Source organism: Pseudophryne corroboree, chromosome 3 (assembly GCF_028390025.1).
Source record: "Pseudophryne corroboree isolate aPseCor3 chromosome 3, aPseCor3.hap2, whole genome shotgun sequence".
NCBI classification, from domain to species: domain Eukaryota; kingdom Metazoa; phylum Chordata; class Amphibia; order Anura; family Myobatrachidae; genus Pseudophryne; species Pseudophryne corroboree.
The window spans coordinates 274,331,180-274,349,705 of NC_086446.1; the positions used below are offsets into that span (position 1 = coordinate 274,331,180).

The 18,526-nt window shown below is 47.8% G+C and overlaps 1 long non-coding RNA gene across 1 annotated transcript in view; it reads right to left on the reverse strand.

Annotated features, from left to right (window-relative positions):
- The window catches only part of LOC135057695 (uncharacterized), a 50,833-nt gene extending 35,455 nt beyond the window's left edge, over positions 1 to 15,378 (reverse strand). Inside the window, exon 1 of the long non-coding RNA XR_010244307.1 lies at positions 15,184 to 15,378. This is a non-coding gene — a long non-coding RNA (uncharacterized LOC135057695). The remainder of the gene's footprint in view (positions 1 to 15,183) is intronic.
- Positions 15,379 to 18,526: the final 3,148 nt, after the last annotated feature.

Here is an 18,526-nt window from a genome sequence, read left to right on the forward strand (position 1 = left end):
CTAAACGGCGGCTTAACGCTGCCATCCAGCCCCATCCCTGTCAATCAGGCAGAGGCGATCGCTACTGAGCGACAGACTTCGGCCGTCCGGCATGCGCCGGCGCACTGCGGCGCTGGCGCAATTCCGACCCAATCGTTGCGCTGAGATAAACTGCAGTGAGTGATCGGGTCGGAATGACCCCCATTGTCTTGTACTGTAAGTCGCTGTTTTCTCATGTTGTCCATTTGTTTATGTATTTTGTTAGGTACTGTAGAACCTTTGTGGCAGGGCCGTAACTAGGAGTGTGCCGGCGGTGCCTTGCACACAGGCCCGGTGCTAGCCACTCAGCAAAGGGATGCAGTGCAGGGAGGCGCCAGGAAGGAGAGGCACTCTTCCTGCTCTGCATTCCTATGCTGCCTGCGCCGTCCCGAGGATGAGCTAATACAGCTCCGGCCAGACAGTGAGTGAATGAAAGTGTGTGTGTATACTGTATATATGTATGACTGTATGTGTGTAATGTATGTACAGTATGTATGTGTGTGTGTATGTATATGTGTATGTGGTGTGTATAGCTGTGTGCGTAAGTGTGACTGCAACATAATTTGTGTAAGCGGCACTGGTACAGGGGGCGTTACATGTGCAGGCGTCACTGGTACAGGGGGTGTTACGTGTGTAAGTGACACTGGTACAGGGGGCGTTACTTGTGCAAGCGTCACTGGTACAGGGAGCGTTACGTGTGTGAGCGTCACTACTACAAGGGGAGTTACGTGCGCAAGCGTCACTGGTACTATGTGTGTAAGCATCACTGGTACAAGGTGCATTACGCGTGTATGCGTCACTGGTACAGGGGGCGTTATGTATGCAAGCGTCACTGGTACAGGGAGCGTTACGTGTGTAAGCGTCACTACTACAGGGGGTGTTACGTGTGTAAGCACCACTGGTACAGGGGGCGTTAGTGTGCGTCACTGGAACTATGTGTGTATGCGTCACTGGTACAGGGGGCATTATGTGTGTAAGCGTCACTACTACAGGGGGCGTTACGTGTGTAAACGTCACTGGTACAGGGGGCATTGCGTGTGCAAGCGTCACTGGTACAGGTGGAGTTACATGTGTTAGCATCACTGGTACAGGGGGCGTTATGTATGCAAGCGTCACTGGTAGAGGGGGCGTTACGTGTGTAGGTGACACTGGTACAGGGGGCGTTATGTGTGCAAGAGTCACTGGTACAGGAGGGCGTTACGTGTGCAAGCGTCACTGGTACAGTGGGCGTTACGTGTGCAAGCATCACTGGTACAGGGATCATTACGTGTGTAAGTGGCACTGGTACAGGGGGCGTTACGTGTGCAAGCATCACTGGTACAGGGGGCGTTATGTGTGCAAGCGTCACTGGTACAGGGGGTGTTACGTGTGTAAGCGTCACTACTACAGGGGGCGTTACGTGTGTAAGTGACACTGGTGCAGGGGGCGTTACGTGTGCAAGCGTCACTGGTACAGGGGGCGTTACGTGTGTAAGCGTCACTACTACAGGGGGCGTTACGTGTGTAAGTGACACTGGTGCAGGGAGCGTTACGTGTGCAAGCATCACTGGTACAGGGGGCGTTACGTTTGCAAGCATCACTGGTACAAGGGGCATTACGTCTGTAAGTGTCACTACTACAGGGGGTGTTACATGTGTAAGCATCACTGGTAAAGGGGGCATTACGTGTGCAAGCGTCACTGGTACAGGGGGCGTTATATGTGTAAGCATCACTACTACAGGGGGCGTTACGTGTGCAAGTGTCACTGGTACTACGTGTGTAAGTGTCACTGGTACAGGGGGTGTTACGTGTGTAAGCGTCACTACTACAGGGGTCGTTACGTGCGCAAGCATCACTGGTACTACGTGTGTAAGCATCACTGGTACAAGGGGCATTACGTGTGTAAGCGGCACTGGTACAGGGGGCGTTACGTATGTAAGCATCACTACTACAGGGGGCGTTACGTGTGTAAACGTCTCTGGTACAGGGGGCGTTACGTGTGTAAGCGTCACTGGTACAGGGGGCGTTACGTGTGTAAGCGTCACTACTACAGGGGGCGTTACGTGTGCAAGCATAACTGGTACTACGTGTGTAAGAGTCACTGGTACAGGGGGCGTTACGTGTGTAAGCGTCACTGGTACAGGGGGCGTTACGTGTGTAAGCGTCACTACTACAGGGGGAATTATGTGCGCTGTCCTTTTGTAAAGTATGGGAGGGCGCAAATTTATAGTTTGCAGGGGGGTGTTGAACACCCTAGCACCGGCCCTGCTTGCACACAGCGCAAATGCAATGTAGATGCTGGACCCCTCCGCCGCTAGTTGAAGTGCTGCCCGTGGTAATGGATGCAATGTAATGCAGTAATGTATGTAGTTATGCACTCAGCTCCGTCCTTGCTGTGCACACCACTACATACATTACCGTATTACATTACATACATTACCGCGAGCAGCGCTGCAGATGCATGCCCGCATTCTCCAACCCCTCCAGGCTCACTCATCCACCTCTGACCGCAACTTACATTACAATTACATACACTACCACGGGCAGAGCTGCAGCTGCATGCCCGCATTCTCTTCTTCCTCCTGGTTCACTCATCCATCTCCAGCCGCAACTCGAGCTCTGCAGCCCGCCCTCCTCCCCACAACAGAATGACCAGATTCCATGGTCCCTCATTGAGAAGTAGGACTCCCTCCTCCCTGCAAGGTAAAAACAAACACACACACACACACACACACACACACACACACACACATTTTCTCTCTCTACCTGACACAGTGTGTTTAAAGGGCTCTACCTGGCGCAGTGTGTTTAAGGGGTTCTACCTGGCACAATGTGTCTAAGTGCCCTGGCTGCAGTGGTGCAAGTAGAAATATTTTCTTAGTGGTACTGATAGTTTAAGAAAAAAAATGGGCGTGGACACGTGTCATGAGGGGGCGTGTTCACACAAAACTAGGGGAGTTGCTACATGACAATAGGGGCATGGCCACATTATGCCACACACCGTAATGCCCCTTACACATTATGCCAAACACCGTAATTCCCATTACACATTATGCCATACACCATAATGCCTATTACATATTATACCACACACCGTAATGCCTATTACATATTATGCCACACACAATTAAGCCACTGACACCATTTTATGTACCACACACAAAAATGCCCCTTACAAATTATTCCCCACAGTAAGGCTTCTACTTACTTGCTGTCAGGGGTTTCATGGCAAAAGATGCAGCTTTCTGCATCTTCTCCAGGTGGCGCCAGAGTTCCCGAAACTTCTGGGTAACGGTAAACATGCAGTGGTGTAATTATACATTTTGCTCACCCCCCCCCCCCCCATGGCATTTTAGTGCTGCTTACACACATAATGCCCCCTGTAGTGCCGCTTACATGCATAATGCTCCCTGCAGTGCTGCTTACACGCAAAATGACCCCCTGTAATGCCGCTTACACACACAATGCCCCCTGCTGTGCTGCTTACACGCATAATGCCCCACTAGTGTCGCTTACACACATAATGCCCCCTGCAGTGCCGCTTACACACATAATGCCTCTAGTAGGACTTACCGCCCTACATGCTCATTGCCAGTGGTTTCTTGCTCGTTGCCAGGTGTTACATGATCATTGTAAGGGGTTTCTTGTACATTGCCAGGGGTTTCATGCTCATTGCAGACAGAGACCCAGCACCGGTGGTGGGCTGGTGGTACGCATATTTCCTAATGGTACTCTGTACCACCCCATACCACCCTACTTTCAGCACTGCCTAGCTGACGCAATGTGTATAAGTGCTTTACCTGGCGCAATGTGTACAAGCAGCACTACAGTGTGGTGTAATGTGAATAATGGACACTACTGTGTGGTGTAATGTGAATTGGTACTATTCTGTGGCCATGTCCCTTCCTCATGAAGCTACATTTTTGACACGTGCCTTTGGCGTGCACTATCTCTAATTCTGAGCATGGGGGGAGCGCACCAATTCCCTTTCTGGCACAGGGCACCAAAATGTTTAGTTACGGCTCTGCCTTGTGGAGCCATATAAATAAATGATAATAATAATAATCATCATCATCATATGAACACCCCAGTTCTCCTCCCCAACCACAAAGGGATGCAAAGTGCGAAGTTTAATATATGCTGTACTCAATATAAGTGTTTTTACGTCACATTTTCACAAGAGCTTATACCAAACTTTAAATTAGGCTCTAAATAAGAATATTTGCAAGATATTGTTTTCCACTTAAATTTTACTTTTACCAGTGACATGTGCTATACAATGTCTGCACCCCTGCCACTTCTGCAGTGACAAAAATATTGACTATGAAGCATATCAATAACAATCTTGAATATTCTGGAACAGCGATTGGTTTTGAGAACTTGTGCTGAACATTATCTGATTAACTGAACTGTACCACTTTTGTTTTATTGCAGAGTGAGGATACAGTAACCTTCCCCCAAGGTCAAAAGTTATTTTTTAAGGGTGTGTGGTCACACTTTTCGGTCATGCCCCCTTTCATTATGGGGCCCGGAAAAGCTTTCTATGGCCCTGTGAGCATACACAGAGTTCCGTCTAATTTACAAGGAACCTCTTACAATGGATAGAAGCAGTGCAGCGGCAGAAATACAGACAACTCTGAATATGAGTGAAGGCCCAGTGTCTTCATAGTGCACCCTGTGCAGGTTTAACAGCATGACAGCAACGTGTAACATTGTTTTCAAATATAAAAGAGCTGTTACATGCAAGAGACAGTGGGATGAAATGGCGTCCGAGATCACTGGAGGTGCAGGACTTTTTTTTAAAGGGACAATCACTTACAAGGCAAAACCATCCCTTTTAAGTGATTGCCCTTTAAAAAAAATGTCCAAGATCAGCCAGCATCCCGCACCTACATAGATCTCAGACTCCATTACATCCTGCCCAGAGTGTCAGTTTCCAGATAAAGGGCCTAATTCAGGTTGGATTGCAGTGTGCGATCCAACTTCGAATAATGAGATAAAGATGCGGGCGCATGCGCAGCACCCGTCCTGTGCATGCGACCGCTTTTTCTGCCTGTCATTCATGCAGGGGTGGTCGCGAGGCGGGGGGGCGGGCAATGCTCCGTTTCCAGGGAGGAGACAGAGCATTGCGGGGGCGGAGGCGGCCAAACGGGGGGCAGAGCGGCGCGAATGTCGGCGTGTCGAGGGCGAGGGTTGTGCTGCACTGGAAGGAGGCATCCTCTGTTTCTGCTAACAAGCAGAAATTGCTATGTGTTTGCAATTTCTGCTTATTGAAGGGGGAGGCGGCGGTCAGCATGCTGTGCGGCCTTGCCCTGCGATGGGCGGCTCCCAGTATGCTAGCAAAAGGAATTAGTAGAATTTGCAATCCTTACTGAATTAGGCCCAAAGTACAGAGAATGTCAGGAAATGAAATTACCAGTCAAAAACATGTTAGATGTAGGCGCAGGGCCTTCTTTTCGTATGGGCTCAATGGGCTCTTGCCCAAGGGCCCCAGGAGTATAAGGGGCCTAGGCTGATAGCTGAGGGTCCCCTCTTTCCAGGGGTACCAGATTTTTGAAAATCGGTCCTAGGGAACCAGAGATATCCGACTTCAAAGCAGTGGTCCCCATCCAAGCCTGTTAATTGCTCTTCCCAGCCAGATATCTCAGGCTCTGTATGACTTGAGTTTTTCTGAGGGTTCATTTCAAAAGCTATAACTCTCCACTTTCGGTAGACACTAACAGCTTGTCTCTACTATGCCCAGAACAAGAGATATCAGCCTTCATGCAGCTGGTACCTGCTCAAGCTCCACACACCTAATATCAAGTTTTATATATTTGTTGGTGGATTGCTCTGGCTCCTGAACTCTGATACTCAAGTCCCCAGTACCTCCTGACAGGTGAGACACTCTAATTTTTTTTTTTTTAAATTCTTTATTTTTCATTTTGTAATATAGAACATTTTTCCAAATATGTCAACACACATATCAAAAATAGAGCGTATACAACAGTCTTATATCTTGTCAACTGTAAATATACAAAACATCAATAAATGGTTACGAAAAGAGAAATTAACAGATTCATATACGTTATCCTAAACCGTGCAACGTTCATAAAAAGTTACAGAATCTGGAATAAAGAGCAACTTCGGAGCAATATTGCATAGTAACACAGTATTCAGACAAAGTGTGAGGTCGCAAAAACCATTGAAAACAAACAAAAAGAGGGGGGAGACAAGGGGAAGAAGGGAGGAAGGAGAAGAAAAATGGGAGGGGGGGGGCAACAAGCCACGGACGTAAAGACATTTAGAGGGCAGTGTGAGGGCCCTATGAACTTCCATATTCAGTGTGTATTCAGGGTGCATAGTCAGCATAGGTCTTAGTGGTCTTAAAGTCAATCCAGAGAAACCAGGTTGCCACATAGTCCGAATATTTGTCTAAGGCGGCAGAATAAACATCTTCCATATACATATAGAAGTCAATGCGCTGGAACCACTCCCATATTGTCGGTGGGTTAGTGGATTTCCAATGTACCGGGAGTATAGCTCTTGCCGCATTATTTAAATGCTTAAGAAGGGACTTCTTGTAGCGAGAAGGGGGTATATCTGAATGTGATAGTAGCCAGAAGTCCGGACCCAGAGGGACCGGGCTTCCCAAAATCTTTGTTGACAGGTCCATAATTGTGTTCCAAAATGGGATAATTAACGGACAGTCCCACCATATGTGGATCAATGTGCCAGTATCCTTACTACATCTCCAACATAGGGGAGAGACTGCGGGGTAAATTTTATGTAAGAGAGACGGGCATCTATACCATCTTGTCAGTAATTTGTATTGTGTTTCCACAATGTCCAGACTAGTGGAACACTGTGCCATAACCCTGCAATGTGTGTCCCATTGGATCTTGATTCCCCGATGTTTCAGATCTTTATCCCAGGCGTCACAGAAAGAGGGGACCGTAAGAAAAGAACTCTGTCGAAGAATCTTATAGATGCCTGACACCACATGTGAGGGGGCTATCTCCTGACTGCACATGGATTCAAAGGGAGTGAGAGCCTTATAAAGGTCTGTCGCCTCTCGCTGTGATGTAACAAAGTGGTGTACCTGAAGGTAGAACCAATAGTCTTTAGCGGGTATATCACCCGTTTTCTGTATTTCAGCGAACGTTTTGAGTTTGCCATGTGCAATCAAGTGAATCACCCTAGTCACACCCGCTCCCCCCCATCTAGAAGCAATCTTATTGGACCTGCCCGGGGGGAATAATGGATTGTCGAATATAGGCATAAGGGACGTTTGTTTAGACGTGAGTCCCATTTTATAACGAAGTGTCCTCCAAAGAGCCAATGTGGGCCCCACAGTAAGATGTGGTGAGCGACCAAACCTAGGGGACCAGGGCACTGCCTGTAGGTTAAGATTAGTGGAAGAAGATTCCAGGTCGACCCACTGTTTCCTATGGGAAGCAGGGCGAGACCAGTCTATAATTCTATGTAGTAGTGCGGCATGGTAATATGTGGAAATCATAGGTAATTGTTGCCCGCCTTGTGATTTCAGCCTAGATAAATGGCTATGCTTGAACCTAGGCTTCCGGCCGTCCCAAATGAAATGGCTTATCGCCTTGTGTGCTTCGGCTAAGAATTGTGGGGGAAGTTTCAGAGGGATGGTTTGGAAAAGGTATAGCAACCTGGGGAGAATGTTCATCTTTACTATATTTATACGGCCTAGCCATGAGAATCTCTGCGTGAGCCAGTGCCTCATCTCCTGTCGCAATTTGCGCAGTAAAGGAGTGTGGTTAATACTAGCTATAGTAGTGAGTGTCGATGGGATTTGAATTCCTAAATATGTAATATGGGATTTTTGCCATGTGAATTGGAATGATTGCGATAAGGAGGATACCGCAGCAGGTGGGAGCGTGACATTCATTGCCATGGATTTTGAATAATTAATTTTAAAATTCGACATGTCTCCGAATCGTATGAATTCTTTCATAAGGTTGGGTAGGGAAATCAAAGGATTTGTTATGACCGCCAATAGGTCGTCTGCAAAGAGGGCCAGACGATGCTCAATTTTGCCCACTCGCAGGCCCGTGATGCTAGGGTTGGATCTAATTGCCCGAGCCAGGGCCTCCATGCATAGAACAAAAATTAAGGGTGACAGCGGGCAACCCTGACGTGTGCCATTGGAGATTGATATGGGTTCAGAAAGAACGCCATTCACCCTTACCCGGGCCGACGGGGCTCTATATAATGAAAGGATTCTCTGCAATAAAACATCTCCTAGACCTAAGCGTCGGAGCACTGCCTCCATAAAATCCCAATCCACCCGATCAAAGGCCTTTTCTGCGTCTGTGGAAAGAAGCATGAGGGGAGTATCAGTTATCTGCGCATGCGCTATCAGATCAATGACTCTAATAGTATTGTCCCTTGCCTCTCTGCCCATAACAAAGCCGACCTGATCAGGGTGTAGTATATCTGGCAGTAATGGTTTAAGGCGATTAGCCATAAGTTTTGCGAACAATTTAATATCTACATTTAACAACGATATCGGTCTATAGTTGGAAGGGAGCGTCGGGTCTTTAGAGTCTTTTGGGATGACAGTAATATGGGCGCTTAAGGACTGGCCTGATAGAGGAGTCGTTAATGAAATGGCATTGCAGGCCTGAAGAAGAAGGGGGCAGAGTTTCTCCTGAAAGGCCTTGTAATACGTGACTGGAAAACCATCCGGCCCTGGGCTTTTACCGCTAGGAGATGACTTTAGGGCAGCCAGCAGCTCTTCCCCAGTAAAAGGGTCGTCTAGGGCCTGAGCAATGTTTGTTGGGAGAGTCGGGAAAGTGATTTCATCTAAAAAATTTTGTATGTTGCGTATGTGATCTGTGCGTGCAGTTGATGTCCGCGTGGAGGTCAGATTGTATAAGGCTGAGTAATAATTGTGGAAAATCTCCGCTATCTCTGTATCAGAGGCCCGAGATATCCCGTCAGCGCCTGTGAGTTTAGATATGTACGTTAAAGATCTCTGAGCTCTAAGAGCACGTGCCAGGAGTTTACCAGGTTTGTTTCCCCATCTATGATATTTATGTCTGCATTTACGGAACGCCCTGCGGGTACCGTCACTAAGTAAAGTATTAAGAGCTTGTCTCGCTGTTTGGAGTTCGGCATAAGTATCCGACGCCAGCGTAGACTTGTGGGTCAGTTCCAGTTTTTTTTATTTTTTCTAGTAAGGCATTTCTACATTCAACCTTCTGTTTTTTCAGACGTGAGCCTAATTGTATGCACTGGCCTCTAATCACACATTTATGTGCCTCCCATAGTACAACCGGGGATACATCGCCAGTTGTGTTCAAAGAGATGTAATCATCTATTGCTGTCTCAATTTGGGCTCTACAAACAGGGTCCCGGAGGAGTTGTTCATTGAATCGCCAGCGCCAGTGTTTGGGGGGAGGATGGCGGAGAGAAAGTGTGAGCGCAATTGGGGCATGATCCGATATTGTTATTTGGCCGATGGTCGCATCAATCAATAGATCTAGATGAGCATGGCTCACGCAGAGGTAGTCTATTCGGGAGTATGTATTATGTGGGGGTGAGTAAAAAGTATAATCTTTATCTGAAGGATGCAAAAGACGCCAGGCATCAACTAGTTGAAAATCATGTAGAACAGCTCTAAATCGTCTGGATTCTTTAAGCGTGTTCCGTGGAGACCCAGAGGAGGAATCTAAGCGAGGTTCAAGGACCCAATTAAGATCACCTCCCACTACCAAAGTGCCCATCAGGTTCTGCTCGATTAGTTCTAGTGAATCTTTAAGAAACCGAGTTTGGCCTCGGTTAGGAAGGTAGAGATTTACAAAGGTAAATGTCTGATGTGCTATAGTAGCTCTAACCAAAATCCCCCTCCCATCACCTATCAGCATTTCGGAGACATCCAGCAGTCTGAGATGTTTGGCAAAAAGGATAGCAACACCCCTAGCCCTTGCCCCAGAATAATCGTTAAAATAACCATTGGGGAAGTGACGGGAGCGAAGACCAGGGGAGGCCCCTCGTTTGAAATGCGTCTCCTGTAAGAAAATAACCTCTGCCCCATCAGTATGTAAGGTATGTAGCAGGCCCGACCTCTTTTCAGGGATATTTAAACCCTTCACATTGTAGGAAACAATTTTTAGGCTAGCCATACATAAAAAGTATAGGGATCAACTGGCTTAACGATATATCAGGACTACGACTCTGACATAGTGCTGGATCATAAGTAACCTGAAATTGGTTGTGGCATAAAGGAGGGGGGGTAGTCGGGTAAACACATGAGGAAAGAAAGGAAGACATGGGTACATGAACATAGAGAAAGAAAGGGAGAAACCAAAAAAGAGACATAGACTTAGACAACAACATGTAGTGGTAATCTCTGCATTGATAGCCATGGGTATAAAGTAAGCATCCCATGGTCTAAGAAATATACAGCAGAGAAGGGGGTCCAAAGGGTAACAGCGGGTTCAACAATATTAGATAGTTAAGTAAAGAGGTATTTGAAAGGGATTCATCATGGTCAGGAAGGAGATGGGAGGAGGGAAATCAATCAACCGCCTCCCTCCATCTCGCCACCTAATCCTTTACGGCCCACAGGAAGCCTCTCAAGCCAATTACATTAATAACTTGTAATAGTGCGGGAGTGGTAGGCATTCTCAGGGTAATTGAAGCTCAAATTTGAAACAACCTATATAGAAAAAAAAAGATCAATGTGAGCCTTCAATAAGGTAGCATAAAAAGGATATCACAGTTTAGGGTGGCAGACGCATTCATGAGGTTTCAGATGTTTCATTGGATCTGCCCGCCCGGTTGCGTCGTCTGGAGGCTTCCACTCTTTTCCAAGGCTCCCTGCGGGGTAATGCCGTAGTGGGAAGCTGCAAAGGGTCTGTCCAATTTGGCAGTGAGATTAACGGTAGGCCCAGTGCCGTGCAGAATGCTGGGACGCCATCATAGTCTTCCAGGACATATCGGTTCCCATCGCGGGTAACTTGGACGCTTAGAGGAAAGCCCCAGCGGAATCTGATATCCTTCTTCCGAAGAGCTTCCGTGAGGGGGTGGAGGAGACGCCTCTGTTGTAAAGTCATCCAGGAAAGGTCCTGGAAAATCTGGATTTGGTGGCCATTGAAAGCTATGTTCGAGGCCTGTCTGGACTTCTGTAGGATAGTCTCTTTCACCTGGAAGTAATGTAGCCGGCAGAGGACGTCTCTAGGCCGCTCCGTAGGTGCTCCCCTCGGTCGTAGTGCCCGATGTGCTCTGTCAAACACTATTTGAGAGCTGGGGTCGGCACCAAGAAGGTCGTTAAATATTGTAGTCAATGCCGCAACCAGGCCCTGGGGTAGCACATCTTCGGGTAGACCTTTGACCCTCAAGTTATTCCGTCTCCCTCTGTTATCTATATCATCCAGTCTACGCCTCATTTCAGTGGTGGTATGTGAGTATCGGGATACAAGATCGTGGAGATCTGCGAGCTTAGAGTCCGTTTCATCTCTGTGATCTTCCAGGTCAACTACTCTGTTTGCTACTTGCGTGAGATCAGATTGGATATTGGAGAGACTCGCTTGTAGGGAGTCATGGATTCTTTTTTCCATATTGGATAAATCTTGTTGGATGTCTTGGCGAGTCGGAAGAGAGCGTAGTTGTATGAGGACTGCCGCCATATCTGCAGAGTCTTTACTGGCAGATCCAGCTTGGCGATGTTTTGGAGAGGGCGGGACCCCGGTATCTTCCATGATGATTGGCGGCAAGTGATCAATGAGAGCGTTGGAGGTGGTAGGGTCAGGGACGGGGGTGCCAAATAGAGTATGGAAGGCTGCGGCTTGTGTGGCTGCGGATTTAACTTTTGATGCTTTACCAGAGCGGCGTCGTCTTGTCATTTGTCTAAGTGAAGAGAACAGAGTCCAGAACAGAGCCCCGAGGAAGAGAGCATTAGGACATATCCCAGTTAGAAGCTCAACCCGCTATCCCCTCTGCGTGGTTTGGTCTTAATGTAGCATAATATACGTCAGGCGAATGCCTGGAAATACCGAAGTCGGCAGTGCGGCAGCATATAAAACCCTGTTGGCCATATTCCGCTTTTGGGGCTCACATATCCCTGGTGGGGAAGCCGCGCCGACACCGGCGGCCGTTAGGAAGCAGTCGGAGGACGAGGGTCACAGGATCCACGACTCGGCCGAACCCCCCGTGCCCCGGTTAAGGGTCACGGGTGTCTGTGTGGCTGTCTCCCGGTCCCGAGAGTGTGGGGGCCAGTGGGGAGGTTTCAGGTCAGGAATTTAAGAAGATGTTCCAGACCATAAAGGATTCACCGATGCGTGGCCTCAGGCCCCCTATCGTCCCCGGAGCACCTGTAAGGTCGCCTCCATAAATTACCTCCGTCCGGAGGCTTCAAGTGTTCTGCCTTCACAGGCTGCGACTGCACTGAGGGGTCCAGGTGGTGAGGGGAACAGAGAGGTATAGAGAGGGAAGCACAGGTGTATGTGCCAAAACTTATGTGCAGCTCCCCCTCCCGTCCGGGAGTACAACCAGAATTTAGTCCCCGGCTCTTGCAAGGCGAGAGGGCCGCAACCCGCAGAGCAGGCCTAAACCTCCTCCCGATTCCGCGGCTCCCTCCCACCAATGCCCGAGCGCGGGGACAGGAAGACTGGGGCACGTGTGTTGGGGGGCAAAGAGCCCCAGAGAGAATAAAGAAGGGGCACTCGCAGGGGTGCAGGCCAGGTTTCACAAGGGGCCAGGAGAGGCACTTCCTACCTCTCGGCCACCGGTTCCCGCCCCGGCTCGTCGGAGCTCCGTCACGGGTGTCCCCACCGCTGAATGCTGTGGCGCTGTTAAGGAGAGCGGCAGATCAGGTGTCCTGCGCCGCCGTCAGCCGCCTCGTGTCCTCCGGGTCCCTGCAAGATGGCGCGCGTCTCCGCTGCAGAGCCCGCTGTCCGGGACTCCAGGGACCGGCAACGCTACGTCCTCAGGGGTAAGCAGAGCTAGTCGGATGTCTGGTCAGCCGCACCAAGGGTCTCAGGATCGTCGGGAGGGCGTTCATGTACCAACGCGATTCCAGAGGTACTGGTCCGGATCCTCAGTTACTCCAGGCCCCGGCTTCGGTCTGGGGGGAGGGCCTCAACCCGCAGGAGCGCTCAGAAGCACTCCCCGATTCCGCGGTGTCCCCCCAGGGCAGTTCAGATGGTCCCAGAGCGACAGGAGGGTGAAATATGTGAAGGTAAGTGAGCCCAAATAATGTAAAACGGGCTTTAAGCAGGGCAATATGTAGGAGCTCCTAGGCTGCACGTCTTTCTCCCTCAGCAGCCAAACCACGCCCCCGAGACACTCTAATTTTTTATCCCATTCAAAGCTGAGAATTCTTTTTCCAGGAACTTGAGATATCTGCAGTCAAGCAAGCTGCCCTCCTACCAGAAAATTATGAAATTTAAGCCCACTCCACTATCCACCCCTCCCTTATGTATTAAACACCCCCTACCACCCTGGAAGTCATGTACCTAGGCCCCTTCATTCAGCCCAATGCCACCTTCTACAGTTTAGTGTTCTCCCTCCTGCCCCATCTCCCACCATCTGTGCAGTAAAGGAGTAATTAGCAGAAATTACTGCTCCAGGTCCTACATGCTGAGTGGAATATAGAACACCCCCTACCTCCCACGGGACATCAAAGCTGCCGCTGATAGCACCCCCACCCATGGAGGATGGGTAGAGACCCCAGTGTATTGCTGTGCCCAGGGGCCCACACTGCTGTTAAGACGGCCCTGTGTAGGCAGTCAGACAATGGTGGAAAGGTCCATACCTTTAAAATGCACACATGTCCACAAAGAAGAGAGACAGGCATTTTATGGGCTGAAACAAAATATTCATCCTATCAATTCACAAAGAACTAGTGGAACCACTGAGGCATGCACTAGAACTAGTAACATCACTGGGGCATGAACCAGGAACTAGCGACATCACTGAGGCATGCACCAGGCAGGAACTAATGACATCACTGAGACATGCACCAGGATCTAGTTACATCACTAAGGCATGTACCAGGAACTAGTGACATCACTGAGGCATGCACCAGGATCTAGTGACATCACCAAGGCATGCACCAGGATCTACTGACATCACTAAGGCATGCAAAAGGACCTATAGATTGTAAGCTTGCGAGCAGGGCCTTCCTATCTGTATGTCTGTCTGTTTTTACCCAGTTTTGTTCTATTACTGTTGTTCTAATTGTAAAGCGCAACGGAATATGCTGCGCTATATAAGAAACTGTTAATAAATAAATAAATAAATCACTAAGGCATGATCAGGGACTAGTGACATCAATGAGACATGCAGCAGGAACTAGTGACAGCAATAAGGCATGCACCAGGAACTAGTGACAGCAATGAGGCATGCACCAGGGACTAGTGACAACAATGAGGCATGCACCAGGATCTAAAGACATCACTGGGGCATGCACCAGGAACTAGTGACATCACTGAGGCATGCACCAGGAACTAGTGACATCACTGAGGCATGCACCAGGAACTAGTGACATCACTGTGACATGCACCAGGAACTAGTGACATCACTGATGCATGCACCAGGAACTAGTGACATCATCAATGAGGCATACATTAGGGAGGAACTAGTGACTTAATTGAGGCATGCTGTACTTCATGCCTCAGTGATACCACAAGATCTTAGCTAATTGATAGGATTAAATACCAGGAATACTGCGACTGCTTCTACTACATTTGGTTATGAAAGAGCACCAATGTGCTCTATACTTTATTTCCTTACAGATAGCTTCCTAGCTAGCATGTTTCTAATCCTCGCCCACATATTATAAACACATCAGCTCGGGGACAAAGATAAGTATCAAGCTCTCATTTTTTACTCAGGAATGGTATTCTATCTTACACTGTCTAATGTTTTTAAAACATGAGTAAAGCATTTTATCACTTCTATCTCATAGAGGAATTACCTGTTGTCAGTGTGCGTGCGTGTGTGCGCGCGCGCGTGTGTGTGTGTGTGTCTGTGTGTGCGCGCACAGACTGGGCTGGGAGGCTTGAGTGTTCTGGCATGGGCCGTGATTTTGTCTGAGCAGCCTATGTTAACTTGTGGAATAATGTGGAATAATAAATCACCCTTAGCAGGTAGCCATAATAATACACTGTATTTATCAGGACACAAATACTGTATATTGGCAATTAAACAAAGGAAACAGGCTGGATCTAACCTGTATAAAACGTGCCGTGGCCTGTGGTCAGGTTGTAGTGGATGGTGATGATGACGAACACAGCACTCTGTTTTTTTTTTGTTTTTTTTAATCTTTCCCTTGGCCCTGTGTGCTGAGGTGGAGCTCTTGACACAGTCTGCCTGAGTCAGTCGTCTCTTCCCTAAGATGGAGCAAGATCGTCAATCCTCCTAGAAGCTGCCCAGTCTGGATTGGCATGTTACATCTTGCACTACACCCACAACAAACCTACCTGGCATTTTCAGTTTCTTAAAGGTATAGACTGATAATGATCAAAAGATGTGGCATCAGCGTATGTGAATGGATTGGCAGTGGTTGTCACATGCATATTAATAGTAGATATCGATCTTGTACCCTGTCTACTTATCTATATTTTTGTATATGACCCTAAAAGTCCTTCAGCACTAATAGCATTTTTTATGTGTCCCCCTTCCCTGTACACAGTTAAATTAGCAATTTGTTTGAAGACGGACAATTACTTCTCAAGGAATTAACAAGACATCACTGAGGCACTGAATATTGGTTTTAGCCATTTTGTTCCTCGTGATATTCTTGTTTACAAGAGAAATCCCGTTCCTACCTTCATGAATTCTCCTGCACTACTACAACCCCTGGAACGCCGTCCCATGCACGATCGGTGTCCGGATGGTAGGTCGACATGGATTAGGTTGCTAGTCAATTGACCGACTACTATTGGTCCACATTGACATGGTCAACACAGGGAAAGGGCCAACACATTAAAATTGTTCACATGCAGTGGTGCAAGTAGAAATATTTTCTTAGTGGTGCCGAGTACTGAAAAATGGGCGTGGTCATGTGTTGTGTGTTGGCATGGTCACATGCCACTAGTGGCAGTGGCTACATGACACTAGCGGTGTGGCCACACAACACAGCTCCTTTTCTTTGCACTCTGGAGGCTAGGCTGGAAATACACTGCTCAAAAAAATAAAGGGAACACTTAAACAACACATCCTAGATCTGAATGAATGAAATATTCTACATACAAAAGGAGTAGAGAAATAAACATCAGAACCTATCTCTCACCTCAAAATGATGTAACCTGGGTAGTTCTCAGTGTCCTTGGCCCTCAACACCGACGCGTTTCGACCTAAGTCTTTATCAAGGTTGATGTAATAACCAAATGGACAGGTATTTATAACTGAAAACAGGATATCTTGTCCTTTGGGCGGGGTCAAATTCATAATTTATTCAAAGCCTTATAAAACTTGCAGAAAAGGGGAATAAATATACACTGCTCAAAAAAATAAAGGGAACACTAAAATAACACATCCTAGATCTGAATGAATGAAATATTCTTATTAAATACTTTGTTCTTTACATAGTTGAATGTGCTGACAACAAAATCACACAAAAATTATCAATGGAAATCAAATTTATTAACCCATGGAGGTCTGGATTTGGAGTCACACTCAAAATTAAAGTGGAAAAACACACTACAGGCTGACCCAACTTTGATGTAATGTCCTTAAAACAAGTAAAAATGAGGCTCAGTAGTGTGTGTGGCCTCCACGTGCCTGTATGACCTCCCTACAATGCCTGGGCATGCTCCTGATGAGGTGGCAGATGGTCTCCTGAGGGATCTCCTCCCACACCTGGACTAAAGAATCCGCCAACTCCTGGACAGTCTATGGTGCAACGTGGCGTTGGTGGATGGAGTAAGACATGATATCCCAGATGTGCTCAATTGGATTCAGGTCTGGGGAGCGGGCGGGCCAGTCCATAGCATCAATGCCTTCGTCTTGCAGGAACTGCTGACACACTCCAGCCACATGAGGTCTAGCATTGTCTTGCATTAGGAGGAACCCAGGGCCAACTGCACCAGCATATGGTCTCACAAGGGGTCTGAGGATCTCATCTCGGTACCTAATGGCAGTCAGGCTACCTCTGGCGAGCACATGGAGGGCTGTGTGGCCCCTTAAAGAAATGCCACCCCACACCATTACTGACCCACTGCCAAACCGGTCATGCTGGAGGATGTTGCAGGCAGCAGAACGTTCTCCTTGGCGTCTCCAGACTCTGTCACGTCTGTCACATGTGCTCAGTTAGAACCTGCTTTCATCAGTGAAGAGCACAGGGCGCCAGTGGCGAATTTGCCAATCTTGGTGTTCTCTGGCAAATGCCAAACGTCCTGCACGGTGCTGGGCTGTAAGCACAACCCCCACCTGTGGACGTCGGGCCCTCATACCACCCTCATGGAGTCTGTTTCTAATCGTTTGAGTAGACACATGCACATTTGTGGCTTGCTGGAGGTCATTTTGCAGGGCTCTGGCAGAGCTCCTCCTGTTCCTCCTTGCACAAAGGCGGAGGTAGCGGTCCTGCTGCTGGGTTGTTGCCCTCCTACGGCCTCCTCCACGTCTCCTGATGTACTGGCTTGTCTCCTGGTAGCGCCTCCATGCTCTGGACACTACCCTGACAGACACAGCAAACCTTCTTGCCACAGCTCGCATTGATGTGCCATCCTGGATGAGCTGCACTACCTGAGCCACATGTGTGGGTTGTAGACTCCGTCTCATGCTACCACTAGAGTGAAAGCACCGCCAGCTTTCAAAAGTGACCAAAACATCAGCCAGAAAGCATAGAAGCTGAGAAGTGGTCTGTGGTCACCACCTGCAGAACAACTCCTTTATAGGGGGTGTCTTGCTAATTGCCTATAATTTCCACCTGTTGTCTATTCCATTTGTACAACAGCATGTGAAATTGATTGTCAATCAGTGTTGCTTCCTAAGTGGACAGTTTGATTTCACAGAAGTGTGATTGACTTGGAGTTACATTGTGTTGTTTAAGTTTTCCCTTTAATTTTTTGAGCAGTGTATATAGTACTGTCTCCAGTATAATAGAAGTATATAGTAATAACCCCAGTATAATAGAAATATATCGTGATACCCCCAGTATAACAGAAGTATATAGTAATGCCCCCAGTATAATAAAGATATATAGTAATGCCCCCAATTTAATAACAATATATAGTAATGCCTCCATTATACAAGGAAAATAAACTGTAGTAGTGCCCCTGGTATAATAGAAATATATAGTATTACCCTCATAATAATAGAAATATATAGTAATACCCCCATAATAATAGAAATATATAGTAGTGTCCATATTATATTAGACATTAATTACCCCACACAGTGAAGCCAGAGACATGCCCAGCAGCCCAGCCTATGAAGAAGAAAAGCCACTCAGTGCTGATGCATCATACGAGCCGAGTGAATAGAAAAAGCTGCACTGCTACTCCCAGCAAGGGACGCTGTGGGAAAGTGTAATCAGGCTCCTCTCCTCACGCCAGCCACAGCCGCCAGAG